This window comes from Artibeus jamaicensis, unplaced genomic scaffold, assembly GCF_021234435.1.
Source record: "Artibeus jamaicensis isolate MK-2021 breed Jamaican fruit bat unplaced genomic scaffold, CSHL_Jam_final contig_1015, whole genome shotgun sequence".
Taxonomy (NCBI): Eukaryota; Metazoa; Chordata; class Mammalia; order Chiroptera; family Phyllostomidae; genus Artibeus; species Artibeus jamaicensis.
The window spans coordinates 14141436-14153756 of NW_026521194.1; the positions used below are offsets into that span (position 1 = coordinate 14141436).

Here is a 12321-nt window from a genome sequence, read left to right on the forward strand (position 1 = left end):
CATATTCATTTTTCTGTGACTTATTTTTTCAAGACCCATACTTTTTTAATGATTATCTTTTGCTTCTTAAATTGTATATTTCTTCATATGTAGTGACATTAATTCTTATATTTAAAGTGTTGCAAATATGTTTCCTCTGTCATTTTTTATGACTTTATAATGTATATAAATGTTTAAATCAAATTTATTAATATTTTCCTTTTTGTCTCCTGAATGTTGTATCTTAATTAGAAATAGATTCTCTATTATTTTAATTTTGTGTTGGTTTATTGTTTTAAATACTGACACTAATGAAATTTTACTTTATCATGTTTGAGAGAATGAAGAGATAATAGACACAAGACAGAAAGATTTTTAAAAAGATTTTATTTATTTTATTTTTAGAGAGAGGAGAAGGGGAGGAGAAAAAGAGAGAGAGAAACCTCAGTGTGTGGTTGCCTCTCGCCCACTCCTTATTGGGGACCTGGTTGGCAACTCAAGGCATGTGCCCTGACTAGGAATCTAACTGTTGACCCTTTGGTTCACAGGCCCATTTTCCCATCCAAGTACTAACCAGGCCCAACCCTGCTTAGCTTCCGAGATCAGATGAGATCGGGCACATTCAGGGTGGTATGGCCGTAGACCACAGGCCCATTCTCAATCCACTGAGCCACAGCAGCCAGTGCAAGACAGCGAGATTTTTTATGTAAAGGTTTTGAAATTTAAAAAATCACATCAAAGTTAATTATTTACTATTTATTAGATTTCTGAATTAATACTTAAATATTCTAGTATTAAAAATTGAATTCTTAGAGGCAATTTTAATTACTTTTGCTATCAATAGTTATTAAATTAATGCTCATAGAATTTGTTAATCAGTTAAGTTTGATTAGTTATAAAAGTCTAGTACATGTGGCCTTAATGTATTTTTATATAATTGATTTTTTTCTACCCTGGAACAAGTTCTCTTTTTTCCCTAATCTTATACGTGAGTTTATAGGCTTGTCTACAACCTAATTGTTATAATTTTTAGAGATATATCATATTAATATAGAATATTATGATGAAAAACTTTCATTGCATATAGTAAAAAAAACCCTATAAGCTCCACCAAAACAGCATGACTAAAATATTTAAAAAGGAAATATAAATGGATCTGTGATTATATTATATTCAAAGGAAGAAAATGAAGTGGACTTAATATACATATAAACAAAATATACATACATGTACTATATATTTTTTATACGAAAGTCAGGATATAGGTAGTCATTTCTAAGACTTTCTATATGAAAGCTTAATCCTGAAGTATCTTTTCTTTATACTAGATGATTTTGTTTTTAGTTACATTTATTGGGGTGACACTGGTTAATAAAATTATATAGCTTTCAAGAGTACTGTTCTATAAAGTATGTTTTTGTGTTTCTTATTCACACATATAATTTAAATCTTTAAATGCCAAAATCCTGGACAAAGGTTTAAAAGTCAATAATAGCAAAAACTGGTCAAGGGCTCAAAATATATTTTGATGTATGTTCTCAATCATAATATATCTCATCCTTTCCATGGAATAAGAAGGAAAGGTTAAATCAAATAAACTAACTCCAGTACACTCTGTAGAGACTTACACATTCGAGTTGACAATTGTTAAATTTATGAGTCCTAGCACTTATCACCTACATTGTTTTAAAACATATTGGTACTCTACTCTCATGTTCTTGCGCAGGGGCCATGCTAATCTTCTCTGTATCGTTCCAATTTTAGTATATGTGCTGCTGAAGCGAGCACTACTCTCATGTTCTTGATGAAGATATTTATCTCCCAGTGCACAGTACAAATTATTATTTGCCCAATGAATCACACATCTTTACCATTACATGTTCTATATGAAGACATATAAACTATAAACAAACAAGGAATAACCCTAAAATATCTGACAATTACTCCCTCATCTGAAATGTACAATGAATTTAACAAAACCAAAGAGATGTTTCCTTTGGAATTACACCTGAGTTAATTATGCAAGCGATGTGTGTGCAGAACATACAGTTTGTCATTGGATCTTCCTTGAGGCCATTCATACATGCACGATAGACATGGCTTTTGCTCTTGCAATTGAACATTAACGAGGAAAGGATAATATTAGGTATACCATCTCCTTTTTCACAGTACATTTTTTTCATTCTTCTTGAGGGAATGCATAGCCAAATAAAACAATAGGAGCTCAAATTATCTTTTACATTTTATTAAATAAACTATCAAAGAAAACTGAGGGACAAAAGCAAAAGGATAATTTCTTTCTCATTGCTAGTAAACTTTGTAGAACCTGTAAACAAATAAAAAGTACTGTTAAATAGTATAATTGAAAAAAATAACTTCTGCAGCTCTTCTCTATTCTTTCTGTTCATTAATTACAGTATTTATATTAACATGTCACATCTACAGAAGTATTTTTTTCAGGTTTCATTTCTATTTTTTAACTTAAAGGAGATAAAATTCAATCCTGCAAGTATTTGTTTGTTATAAGTAATCAATATGTCCTACTTTTCATTATAGGTACATTGTTTAATATATTTTATTTTGAATTTACTTTAGAAAACATAACTCTTAAAATATAAGTACATAATTTATCCAGGGAAAATAATTTATTGTACTCAATTTCCAAATTCTTGGATATGTAAATGTGTATAAATAATTCTTAAGACATATTTCAATTAATGTTCATTGCTTTTGGTGTGTTTGGTTCTAGTTTTTATTTATCATAGATTTCCTGAAATTTTAAAAGTTATCAAAATTTATTTTATCAACTTTCCCACAATAAAATGCTACTATTTGAAAGTACTTGTACCATATAATCACTAAATAACAATTTTTTAAATCTATGTTGACAGAAAACTGTACTTGAACAACAATTAAATTTTAAAAATCTGTGTTGAGACTGAAAACCTGAAAAATATGAGATGAAGCTTTTTATGAATGTCAAGTGCTCTGAGATTTGGTTTAGTTGTTAGAATATTTCTGGGTACATATGAAACGCTAAGTAAATTTTCATGTTTTTGGTCAAATGAATTCCATTATTTTATATTTTCTCCAACAAGTACCTGTTCCATTAGGAACTCTTAGCTCAGAACCCAACTATCTATAGGTATTTATTTTCAAAGTTATCTAAAGTCATTCAATAACTACTAAGTGACATATTTAAATATTTCCATCAAATTTGCAAAGAAAATATATTAGATGTGTAAAACCGCCTTCCTGTTGGAAAGCACCCTAACTGTACTGATATGAAGATATTCTCAAGCTCCCTGCTCCTTTGATCACACTTAATATTTAATTGCATACTTTGCACTTAAAAATCACAGAAATTGGTTTAGAAGACCTTCCCAATACTTGCTTTTTCTATACTATGATTTTAAAACTTGAAATAAATTTTAGGTTATGATGTTCCATACACATCAGTGAATATTAATTTATATAAATTTCAATCAACATGCCTAAAAAGTGAAGAATTTATTTCTTATGAGTGGGTTTTGCATGCCATTTGAATATCTGATGAATAATCATTCTGCATATATGAATTATTTTACTTTTAATTTAAGTAAGCTATGAGTTATCATAAATAATACTTTTCTGGTTCCTTTAATGAAACAAACTGAAGCAAAATATCTTGAGAGTTTAGGTGCCACAGAAACATTTTCTAGTAATCCACAATTTTCATAATCATGAATACTGACTTTAAAATTTTATTTTTAACTCTTAAAATTATCTTATATGTGTGCTTCTGGAGCATTTTTTATCTCAGTTCAGTCTGGTTTGTTTTTAGAGGGAACATTTAGATGATGGCCATCAGAACTTTAAAATTACATAATATTTGCATAGAGACTTCAGCAATTCTGGAAGCCAAAATACTCTTATGACAGTGGAAATGACTAGCAGAATAGCCATAGAGTTTATTATAGTCCCATATGAAGAGATAGAAAAATAACAGTAACAATTCATAGAAACCACAGACAAAAGTTACTGCACCCACACTTGGAAAGTTGTCCATGAATAAATATATCTATAAAGTACCAAGACACTATTAAACATTACACTGACTAATGGATACTGTAATTTCTTTTACCCTCTTGAGAATGCTTTAGCAGGATGGTCAAGGAGTAACCATTATGCCTATATTAAGCAGAGAATATGCGTGAACAAGTCAATGGATCTGAATGACCAACACACACATGAAATTTGGTGGGAAAATGCACCCATTAGGCTTAAAAGAGCACAACTGTTTCTGGGAATGATGGTAAAAAAGATTCTGAGAAGCAAAATTCTACTTACATGCAAATCATTACCCTCTGAAGGAGGATTAAAAGACAGCATTTCTGTTCAGAAAAAAAAAAAAGGAAAACCTCATCTTCACTCATAGATGAGGTTTTCATCATCCACAAGACCAGTTTTTAAAAAAACTATCTGTCATATACTGAAGGATATAAAAAAAAAGTCAAAGTAGAAAACCCCAAACACAAAACAAGGCCCTTAATATGTATCCGCTTGGCAAGAATGTGGAGGAAAGGGAACCTTTTCGCACTGTTGGTGGGAATGCAGACTGGTGCAAACACTATGGAAAGCAGAATAAAAATACCTCGAAAAATTAAAAATGGATCTACCTTTTGACCAGTGGCCCCAGTTCTCGGAATATATCAAAGGAACCCAAAATACTAATTTCAAAGGACATAAGCACCCCTATGTTCATTACAGTGTTATCTGCAATCGCCAAGATACAGAAACAGCCCAAGTGTCCATCAGTAGATGAGTGGATACAACAACTATGGGACATTTACACAATGGGATACTACTTAGCCATAAAAGAAAAAGAAAACTCTTACCCTTTGCAATAGCGTGGAAGGACCTGGAGAACATTGTATTAAGTGAATAAGCCATTCAGAGAAAGACAAATACCATATAATTTCACTCATATATAGAATCTAATAAACAAAATGAACTAACAAGCAAAATAAAGATAGACATAGATAGAGAGCAGGATGACAGCTAAAGGGTGGGGGAGGGGAGGGTATGGTGATCGAGAAAAAAGGAAAAAGGACTCATGGACATGGGCAAAGGGTGGTGATTATGGGGAGCAAAAGGGGTATAACAGTACTAAATGGTAATGGAAAAGGTACAATAAAAGATAGTTAGATAGATTTAGCTCATACGAAAAATGCATCTGCCTTCGGCAAGCTAGGCATTCACTTCAGATCCCTCAGGATGGGCTGTCTGGACTGGAATCCCATGACCTCACTGAGGGACAGCAGCCTCCCATCCAAATGAGTCGACCCTCTTGGAAGTCAGCCCAGGTCCCCATCATTTATCCAGGGCTGGTGCTGCCAAATGAGTTGAGTGTCTTGGTCAAGAACATTCAGTTGATCCCCATGACCTTAGAATAAAATTCAAATGTCAGCCAATCACTTAAACTCCTCCAAGCCCTAGTCTCAGCCCATCTTCCCATTTTTGCCCTTACTATTTATTCTCTGTCATATACTGTATGCTACATGTAAACAGATATATTTGTATTCCCCATGCAAGTGACAGTTTCCCAATTTTAATTTTAGGGGAAAAGAAAACTAATTACATTGGACAATTGTAAGGCGTAGTCCCTGTGCTAGATTCTTTCATATATATTATGTGAAATTGTTGTTGCACAGCAGGAGGCTTATTGATCCCCAGCTGTATACAGTCAAGGAGCTTGAGGTTTTGACAATGTAAATGACTTGCTAGTTATCACATACCTGGTAAAAGACACAGCAAACTCTGGAAAATATTTGTGTGAATCAGTGTCTGTGTCTCTTTCTCTTCATCACACGACCTACCCAGGTTCTTTATTCTTTTATAACATGTCCTTCCCACATACTCACATTTTTCTCCTCAACAAAGGTTTTGTTTTTGTTTTTTCATAATCAGTTTTTTCAGCTAGAAGTTAATCTGTTTGTGATTAATTATTATAGGAAATTTACATCATAACTATTTATTATAACTATCAGTAATGTTCATGACCTGTTTCTAATAAGTTTGAATGACTTCTGCTAGGGTATTAACTACCTAAAGTAAAATGTATCTCTTTCTAACTTTTGCACTTGTAAAATATATAGAGTAATCCTCAGTCAATATTGAGTTTCAGTGAATGTCAGAATTACTACCTATTCCTTATAAATATTTTAATTGTATACAGTTATCCATAGAATAATATATAACATGGTTACCACTCTGGTGCCTTGTACTATGTTTGAGATTATTGATGATGAATATAATTATGATGAATGAACTTTTCTTAGGTTAATTAATATCCAAGCTGCCATTTCATTTCTAAAATGTGGGTGATTTTCAATGGCTGGTTTCAAATGCCACATCACGATTCAATGTCTTCTTGCAGAGATTTTTTTATGAGCTAATTTGTTTCACGGCTGCTTTCTAACCCTTCACAGTGTGCATCCAGCCTTAGCCACACTCTCAGACTCACAGCTTCCTGCAGCAAAGCCTTTAGGAGAAGAGGTCTTTGCGACAACATATCCTTTACTTTAAGGGTTTATTATAACTTAGGTTGCTTGTGTAAATAACATTAATGCAGCATTTCACTAGTTGTTGCCTCTAATGAAATGCCCTTGGTATCTGGATAGGTGTAGAATATTACAATAATATTGACATGAATAGTTAATATAGGAACTTGCATATAAATCACAGTTTCAAATTTAATATATCTGATGGTAATAATTAAATTCATTATAAAAAGTAGAAGAGATAAGAATAAAATAAATGATAAATCACATGATTTCTTTATGTGAATTATTCTGTATGAGCATGAGATGGATAAGGAAAAAATGGAAAAATTAATTAAAATCACTCACTATTTTATCTTGACTGAATCATAAAGAACACTATCCAACTGATCCTTTACCAGTAGTGTGTGTGACATATTTTATTAGGTATTCAGAGAGATGTCCCTAATTTTATTCTGGTGTTTGTTATTACATGCCTTTGATATAAGTGTCATTAATGAATATTTCTTCCAAACTAGAAATACAGTAAATGTCCTCCTTTAAAGAAGTTGCTGTATTTAGAAAAATGGAATTGAGCATTATTCCATAAAATATACAAAATAGCAAATCACAAAGTTCTAAGTGATTAAATAAGAGCTATTACCAAAATGTCTAGATTCTTATCTATACTAAATCAAATTAAAATTTAAAAATGATTGGTTAAATTCTCCTGGAATCAAGTTTTCCTGTGCTGAAATGAGAATAAAGACATCCATTTGTCTTAGTCCCTTTCTGCAAAACTATTTAGCATTTTATTATTGGAGAATTAATTTTAAGTAGTTGTGGAGACATCGTGCTCCTAGTTTGGGTAAATTGTGATTTAACAACAACAACAACAAAAGGATAGTTAGTACCTGTTAGAATCTCACATCATACAGAATCCATTAATGGGTTAATTATATCATTGATGATTCTTATTAAGACACTAGCATAATTACCACAAAATCAGCTCAGTCTACCTGGTTACCTAATGACAATAAATCCCTGAAGAGACCACTTGGTAGTAAGAGCCTTGATCATATATACGATGAGATCAGATCCACATCCCAGGTTGCCTACTTACTAACTTTAGGATCTTAACCAATTCCTTATCCTTTTGGAACTTGTCTCCTTATCACTTGGCTGACAGAATAATATCTGTTAGACAAGATTGTCCTGAGAACTGAGTTCATATATAATGAATAGTACTGCCTGAGGTACAATTCAACAGAAGGTAGCAGTCATTATTATGATTTGAAGCAATTATTTATTAGGTAACTTTAAAGGGACTATAAATGTGTTTACTAAGAGCTGGTAAGCTATATTTGGTCTAAATATAGAGTTTACCCAGCAGATTAAATAACCCTTAAAGAAACTGATTTTCACATATAGAGAGAGTAAAATGGAAGTATGCGCACACACACACACATGGTTTTTTTCCAATGCATACCTCCACTTCGTGGCTTCACTTTGGCATGTCTGAATTGCCAGCACCACTCACCTTGTAGTTTGGGGCCATTGCTGAGGAAAATAAGCATGACTTGAGGGCAAGCACTGGGTTAGCCCAACAGTCAATCTGATGAGCAAGACAACTACTGAGGGAGTGACTGGCAGGTGGGCACTGTCTGGATGGGACAGGGAGGCATGACATGAGATTTCATCAGCATGTCACTAAATTTAAAATGGGAGTTCTTTCTTTATGCCATTTCCATTTAATATTTGAGGACCGCAGGGAACTGTGGGTAATGAAACTGCAGGAAGCAAAGTCACAGATGGGGGAGCTACTGTCCCAGCCTTCACCAGTCCCCTTGGTCTTTGTTACCACTGCGACCCAGATTGCCCGGTGTAATCACCGACTTGCTGTGTTTGTTACCACTTCGTACAGAGGAAAGCATATGCGGCCCTCGAAGTTCTCTTGGCACGCCGTAAGCTACCTTTGGCCTTCTTTTGACTATTCGAGATTACTTCATGTTGAAGTTGGAGAATGCATTCCTGCCTCTCCATGGGCTTGAAGAGAAAAAAAAAAATCGCTCGTAAAATGGTGACAGAAAAACTGGTTGTTCACTTCTCTTTGGTCAGGTCTCCTGCCTGGCATTGTGAATACTGCCCCCGCTCTCTAAAGTTCAAAGTGACTGCTCACTCTGCAGCTGCAGCTTGTTTCTGACCTCTGAGCCATGCCTCTCTATTCAACAGCTTCCTTCCCTTTAGATACAATTGGCTTAATACAAATAGAGCAATAATTAACACTTTAAGAGGGTACTAGACACTGTGATAAGCTCTTTTCCTCTACTATATCATTTAGCCATTACACATATATGTTAATTTCTAAATGAATTAAAAGGTATCTCTAGCATTTAGATTAGCCTAATATAGTACATTTGAACTAAAGAAGGTTTGGTAGCAACATTAATTTTAAAAATATGTATAAAATCAAAGCAACAATATTTAATCTCACCTCTACTGTCCAGTAAATTGTTTTTTGTTGCCTAAAGCAACAAAAGTTGAGAGTGGAGAAGGATTTTGAGTCCTCCTCCAGTCCAGGCAGGAAGGAATATGGGAATAGTATTAATTTCCTGAGGCTGTCATGACAAATTACCACAAACTTGGTGAGTTAAAACAATAGAAATATACTACGTCACATTTCTAGGGACCAGATTTCTGAAATCAAGGTGTTGCCAGCCTTCTAGAAGGTTCTAAGGAAAAACCTGTTTCTTGCTTCTGGTGTTTTTTGGCTTGCGGCTGCCTCCCTCTCAACTGGTCTTTCTCTGTCACACTGCCTCGTCCTTAAGGAGCTCCTTCCGACTCTCTCTCATCAGGATACCTGTGAGGGCATTTAGGCCCACAGGGATAATCAAAGATAACCTCCTCACCTCAAAGTCCCTAATTTAACCATCCTTACAGACTCTTTTTCTGAATAAAGTAGCACTCATAGGTTCCCGGGGTTAGGACATGGTCATATTTGGGGATTCATTATCAGCCTACTGCAACGATTGCTTAGCAGTATTTACCGTGGATGAGTTGAGGGGGTGTCGGTGTACCGTGCATTCCATGCTTTGTCATCAGCAACCTAGTGTGGCATTTTACAAGGGAGTGTCATGTTATGTGATTTGGCCAAGATGAGTGCATAAGAAAAATCCCCACAGAAAGTACATGGTGAACAAAGTCAGAGTAATGGAAAAGAGTTTACCAAAGGACTTTTTACAGAGAGATAGGCAAAGCTGAGGAATAGCCACTGGGATTGTTGAAGTAACTCAGGACCAGTAACAGAACTGCTAGGCAAGCTTGACTGAGCAAGGCACAGTTTCCCCTAACGTAGCAGAGCCGTGGCCTTGGGGAGAGGACTACAGGGAAGAGCAGGGCATGGGGTAAATACCAAGGGCACTCTCTTCTCTCTTTAGTCTCTGCTGCTGCTTTTAATGCCTGAACCCAAGTGAAATCTAATAAACAGGCATCATATTGTCATGCATTTGGATCAGTTTCACTGGGCACATGGTAGAAGTAGAGAGGGGTGGAGTCTGGGTCTGGCAGGACAAAGAGGACTATGCAGGTCAGTCCCACAGGCTGTCATGGCTGGGAGCATAATCTAAGCTTCTTCATTACAAAATTTATTGCAATTTTCAACATATCAAATTTAACTCAACAAATGTTTATTGAGTCCATGCAGTCTTCAGGCTCTCTAGGTAGCACCCCCTGAAAATGCAAGATCTTTTATGTTAAGTTATACCAAAAATAGACTGGAGTTAATGAAAAACATCAGCATTTTTTTACAGTACTGATATGAGCCTGAACTTAAGTAGGAGTCAGAATGAAAATACCTAGAAAGGTATGTTTAGGAGCTACGTTGGAATAAGCAACTCATTGGACCTTGTCAAAATATTGGATATGGAGTAGAACGGAAAACAATAAAATAGAGAATGTCAAATGTGAATGTAAGATCTTAGCACCTAATTAAGAAATGTTTCTGAAATTTCTAAAATGAATGGAGTTAGCAGACAATTTCTTTTGGACAAATTTACTTTGGGTCTTACATTTGAGGTCAGGTAAGATGTATATCAGTATGACCAGGGTATTTGAAACATAGTTTGATATTTGGGATGAGTAGGATGGAGAGTGGGGAATACAATAAAGATTCTGTGCATTTATTAATGAAATAGTATTGATTTTTGCTATGAGCCATATGCTCAACATGAATTTGGTAATAAACTAATAAATGTAATCAGATATTACTAATTTCAGAAAAAATTACTATATATGGCAAACCCTTCAGAAACACATCTAGGTATTATGATATAGGAGGTGTACATATATAAAGATCTATTAGTTCTTGCTCAGAGACACCTATTAAAAATTACAGAATTGGAAAATAAAACTTGGAATATGGATACAGCATCATTTCCTTTTTCAGCATATTTCAGATACATATTTTGGATGTGATGCTAATGAATTTTGTTTTCTGTTTTTGTAAATAACAATGTTATTCAAACAGCTCCAAATGAAACCAACTGCTGAAAAACCCCAAAAATTTTAGATTGATTCCTAGTTTTTGCTAACTCTGTCATATTTCCTAAAGTTATAAAATATATGGATGCACGAGATTATAGATGAAAACAAACAATATTAGCGACAAAGCCATGGAAGCATTTCCACATTTAAGGAAAGAGAGGGAAAAGCAGGTGTCAACAATTATAACAAGAGCACTCAGAGAGACTGAAGGTTTGGGGTGGAATAAAATAATAACATAATAAAGGTAGGGATTTTCAAAATGAAGGGTGTTCAGTGACATCAAATAGTTCAGAAGGCCAGGAAAATATACCAGTGAGAGAATAAACCTGATGACTGGTGAAAAGGAGGGCACCGGTCACTTTTTCAAGACTAATTTGAACAGGAAGAGTTCAGAAAAGGTTCAAGAAGACTAGAGCCCTGAGGAGTGAAAGATCATAAAATAAACAAATAACAAAGGTAAGAATAACAACTATTTCCAAAGTAGAAAAACGGCAACTTGGAGGAACTTTTGTTTTTAGAACATGGGGCATCCAAATACACTTATGGATCCCTTGAAGATAACAGTATAGAGTGACGCTGAAGTTGTAGTAGAAGGAAACCCTGGTAAAATGGTTAATGAGAGCAAAGTGGAATGATGTTCAGAGCACATTTCTTACAGAGTAAATATTGTGAAAGGTTGAAAGTTGTTTTTTTTTCTGTTCAGTAATACAGAGCATAATAAACATGAGAAAGCATCAATAAGAAATTAAAAATGGAAACAGAGGGCTATTTTTAGAGGATGAGATCAAGAGGCTTAGAACAAATCCCCATGAATCTATGATTTTTATGACATTTGAACATTTGAGTATTCAGGTGATGGGAGCTACCTTTGGCTGAGGAGTGGCAAAATAGGAAAATTAATGGAAAAAATATCTTATGATTTTGGTAAATGCTTTCGTTGCGGTAGTTAAAATTGGAGTGCCGGCTAGGAGAGAGGTAAGTGAAGCATAACAGAAAGTAGGCATTAAAATTATGAAGAATTCCTGTATTTTTTTCCATGACTGCAAGGCCCTTCATGATCTGGTCCTCCCTACATCTCATGCCACTGCAGCTTTTGCTAAATTCCAGGCACATGAGCCTTTGCCGAGCTTCCCAAATTCGCCAAGCTCTTAGGCTCTTTCCTCATGTTTGTCTATCTGGCTTCTCCTCATTCAGGTCTTAGGATATATTTCCTCAATACCCTTATCTAAAGTAGTCTGCAACCATCATTTTATTAAAAACACCCTCTATTATCTCATAA

At 34.5% G+C, this 12321-nt stretch overlaps 1 protein-coding gene and 1 pseudogene across 4 annotated transcripts in view; one reads left to right on the forward strand and one right to left on the reverse strand.

Annotated features, from left to right (window-relative positions):
• Window positions 1-12321, forward strand: part of ERBB4 (erb-b2 receptor tyrosine kinase 4) — a 995253-nt gene that overhangs the window by 813787 nt on the left and 169145 nt on the right. The gene's annotated exons all lie outside the window — the stretch shown is intronic.
• LOC119044344 (uncharacterized) lies at window positions 1667-1767 on the reverse strand (annotated as a pseudogene).